Raw genomic sequence first — 4,846 nt, 5'->3', positions numbered from 1 at the left:
CAGGTTCACAACCTCAGTATCCCCTACTCCTCACTGCCTACACTCCACATATCCAATCTGTCAATATGTCTTGTCATTTATTTCCACCTTTACAACATCTCCAGTAGGTTTGTTTCTCTTCACTCACAGCTGTTAACCTGGTGAAGGCCCTCACACCTGGACTACTGCAAAAGCTTTCTGGTTTGTCTCCCTGGATCACCTCTCCCCACGCCAGTCCATCTTCCACTCAAGTGCCAATATGAACTTCCTGAATGCACAGGTCTTACCACTTCACTCCCTAGTCATTAAACTCCAGTATCTCCTTATTACCTCTAGGATCAAATAAAAAAATCCTGTTTGACTTTTAAAGCCCTTCACAATCTGTGATTCAGCAATACTGGCCTTTTTCCTGGTCTTCCTGCCAGTCCTTTCCCATTGAAATAGTTCTTGTTTAACCTTTATGTATCTTTTAGGTGCATATTTGTGTGTTTCACCCATTACAATGCAAGTTCCTTGAAGCCAGAGACCATAATTTTACCCTTTTTTTGTATCCCCAGCACTCATCACAACACCTGGCACATAATAAATGCTTAGTAAATGTTTAACTAACATCCAGAGCTGATGTGGTAACTCCACTATCCTTGATGATCAAGAATTTCTTTTCCACCTTTCAGTTTCAATGTTATCAGGATAGTGTTCTTTTCTAGTTCTCTTGCCAAGTAGTCTTTAATTCTTCCCTCCAATGGTCTTTACTGTTTGGGGAAGCAATACTGATCTTTCACCATTCTTCCCTGTAAGGTTTTATAAATATGTTCATATCTAAAACCATTGTTGCCCCTGGCTGCCACGTATCTCTACTTGTCAAGAAGCATCATATCTCTACATCTGAAAGACAATTCAGAAGCTGTCTAGTCAACTTTTTATTCTAAAAATGAGGAAACTGAGACCCAAGGAGGTGATGTGACTTTGTCCAAGATCAATCAAGTAAGAGGCTGCATGATTTGAATCCAGATCTTTTGGCTCTAGAGCCAGTATGTTTTTCACTATACCATGTTACCTCTCTAAGTAAAAGTGTTTTTTGGCTCTTTTAGTCTTATTGTAATAATAGATTTGCATCAGTTAAACCTCCATATAAAATTGCTATAAAATAGGTCAATGTCCTTTCCTTTATCCATTTCCCATTTTTTAGTTTAAGAAACTTATTTACAAGAGTCAGATTTGATTTGTGCATATAATTTCTTTTTATTTTTTATTCTTTGGGCTTTATGGTCATTTTAATCTTCTAATAAATTGATAGTTTGACTGTATACAAATAGTTGATTCAAGAAAAACACTTCACTAAGTCATTTACTGTGTTTTTAATCAAGTTCATTTTTTGTTGTTGTCAACATTACTTGGTGCTTATCATGACAAGTACTATCCTATTATTTTTTCAAAGAAAATATTCATGGTGTATAGGTGTGAGGCTCCTGTATAGTCTCTCTTTGGTCTCTCTCATTTCTTACTCCTCAATCATGTTCTCCAATATATTTTTCATCATCCAGGCATCAAATGCAAATTAAATAAGCATATACTTGGATATGCAGTTGCTTCCCTATAAGGTGTGGAGAAATATGTTGGAAAATATGGTTGAGGAGTAAGGCATGAGAGGCTAAATTAGGCGTAAAGACCAGAAAACTCAGTAGTGATGAATCTGTCTGTACTTAGCTAGTTGACACAGTCTGTTATTAGGACCATATACAAAGTTTCTCCAGTATGGTAAAATCTGACATACCTTATACTCTGCTGAAGCAGACTCTGAAAACCTAAGAACCTAAGGGTAATCATGTCATGATGATGCACTGATTGAGGACTTTGTGGAAATTCATTGGCTTATCAGAAAACAAAGAAAAACCTCTATAAGATATCTAGTTGTTGCTGTAGGGTCATTTCATTCATGCCTGACTCTCTGGGACTGACTCCATTTGGGGTTTTCTTGGTGAAGATACCAGAGTGGCTTGCCATTTCCTTTTCCAGCTCATTTTACAAATGAGAAAACTGAGGGAAACAGGATTAAGTGACTTGCCCAGGGTCACACAGTTAGTGTCTGAGGCCAGATTTGAACTCAGGAAGATGAATCTTCCAAACTCCAGGGCCAGTGCTCTACCCACTACATCACCTACCTGTCGCATACAATATCTAAAACATTTCCAAGGTATTTTGTAAAAAAAAAAAAAAAATTGGCTAAATCAGTTGGTCATAAGGCTTGTGAGAAATTCCCAAACATTTTGGAAAATAGAAACATTTTTTCCCCTTAATTGATATACTAGGCAAGATGCTAAACTTTGGGTTTTTTTTTAATTTAAAAACTACTCCTAAATTATCATGCCCTACATGACTCTTATGCTCACCTACTTCATTTGTTTTAAATAGTACTTAAAATACTACAAAACTATTATAATAGACTCATATAAATTTTACACTAAAAGTAAAGGCTATTCAGAAATAAAGGGCATCTAGAGTTTGATTCCCATAACTCTCTGCTAAAGTAGATTTTAATTTATCTATCATAATTGTTAGAGTAACTGATATTAAAGTTCCTACTGCACTATAAATGTGTTTTTCTCTTTATCCTTTGACATGAACCAACTGTCACATATCCCTCAAATTTTCATAGATTCTTTTTGAAAGATTGTGCTTATTTTCCCATATTTGTTTCTTCTTCCCATTTTGACCCTTCAACCTCAGTACCTGTCTGTGATATTGAAACTCCAATTACATTAATTGTAATTGTACATTAATTACATATGTGAAATGATCACTTCTTTGGAAAATTTTTAAACTATATAATGATTGTTTAAATTTGAGATCAAATCAAGGCAGATCCTATAATTGAAATAAAACCCAAAGCCTTTTTATTTATCATAATATCATCTAAAATTGTTTTGCTAGGTCAATGATTTTTTGTTCAGTCCTATTCATAAAAAGTCCTATTTATAATTCAACATAACTTTTTATCAGTTAGAATTTAGGCCTCCTGAAATACACACTCTGAAAGGATCCAATGAGTCTTAACTTCTTTTTCATTTACCTATTCTCTGTATGTGGGAAGTAGAAAAGCTAAACCATCTTTTTTTTTTTCTTTTCCCTGTGCTAAGTATCCAAGAACTTACATAGTGTTCTATAGACTCGTAAAACCATTTTGAAGCTCTATGCCTGCACTTAAAAAATTTGTAGGACTGAAAACACTTTTGATTTTGGTAGCATCACAAACTCAAAATGGATAGGGAAACTTTTACTTCTTACTGAAGATTAAACAAAGGCATATAGGCCAATCTCTGCCTCAAAGTAATTAATATAAGGACGTGGAAGGAAATTTTCTAACTAGGAACAATTACTAGGTAGGGCCTTTCATGGTAGTTATAGTCTGCTGTCTGCTGCCAACACTATTTAAGGTTAAATAAAACAAACAAACAAAACCCCAAAACAGGCAGCTCAATTCTCTCCACTCTTTCATATAAATTTTAGAAGCTTTAGGAAGCTCTTTAAAAACTCAGAGGAGGAAAATGTTCTTTGCTTCTTAGTGAAGCAGATCAACTAAACTCTGTCTTTGCATGGGCCTATGCATAGCCCAAACTCTGACCCATGGACAAGAGAATTGGGCTGCTATTCATAGTATGAAAATATTCAATAAAGAAGAGAATTGGCTTCTGAATTTCATGTTTATAATAATCTGAAAGAAAAAAGCAACAAAAACAATCTGTTCAAACAATAAACTCAAACTGAGAAGCAATTTCTGCTTTTAACATTTACAGAAACCCATAGTTTCTGGGACATTGCAAAGAACTTAAAGATAAACAGTTCTAACAACATTCTTGCACTGCAGCAATGGGGTAAATGCTGGGGGTTTGGGGTTTGTTTTAATGCAAGTATCAGGAATATAATCTTAGTATTACAGGAACACTTCCACTTATAAAATATCATTTAAGCATCCAAGATTCAATGAGAATCTCTTTAGAATACTGGAACGTTTTAGTGTCAGTCCAAGAGGACTAACATCATAAACAAGTATTAATGATTTTGCTGGTGAATCTACACCTCTAAGACTGAAGTATTCTTTCAAGACTGCACAATTTCTTCCTCATATGTTAAAGCCTCTAGTGCTATTTTTTTGTCATTTTCATTGAATAGGTTTACATGGACTTAAAATTGCTTAGAAAACTTGCAAAACATCCCATGCAAAAAAATTCATTTCTTAGTATTAAAAATGCATGTAAAGGGGGCAGCTAGGTGGCGCAGTGCATAGAGCACTGGCCCTGGAGTCAGGAGTACCTGAGTTCAAATCCGGCCTCAGACACTTAACACTTACTACCTGTGTGACCCTGGGCAAGTCACTTAAGCCCAATTGCCTCACTAAAAAAAAAAAAAAAAAAAAAAAAAAAAGCATGTAAAGTGTGATCCAAGAAAAAAAGAGAAGTAGCAGATGTCTTTTTCAGTGAACTATTACAGGATGGCAGGAATAAGAAAAACACAGAATGAGGGAGATATGATAGACAACTGCAGGGAGTATCTACACCAATGAGGTCACATATTATTAAAATATTGAATTATGGAAAGCTTAGAGTAATGTTATTAGAGAAGAAAAATCAATCAGAAGATGTAGTATAAAGATCAGGAATTTTAGGCATAAAATGAGTCTTTAAACTTGGAAAATGTTAATAAATGCAAGCCCTTTTATTATTGAAATCAGTAGGATTTGACAATTCTGTTGGATTAACTCTAACAATGTTCTTTCTCATTTGTTGGGTAAAAAAGAAAAATTGCAAACACAAGTTGGTTTCTCTAAAAGCTCTGTGTTCAAATGTCCCCTTTTTATCTAATTGGAAAT

This window comes from Dromiciops gliroides, chromosome 3, assembly GCF_019393635.1.
Source record: "Dromiciops gliroides isolate mDroGli1 chromosome 3, mDroGli1.pri, whole genome shotgun sequence".
Taxonomy (NCBI): domain Eukaryota; kingdom Metazoa; phylum Chordata; class Mammalia; order Microbiotheria; family Microbiotheriidae; genus Dromiciops; species Dromiciops gliroides.
Note: the sequence above shows the minus strand (reverse complement) of the source record.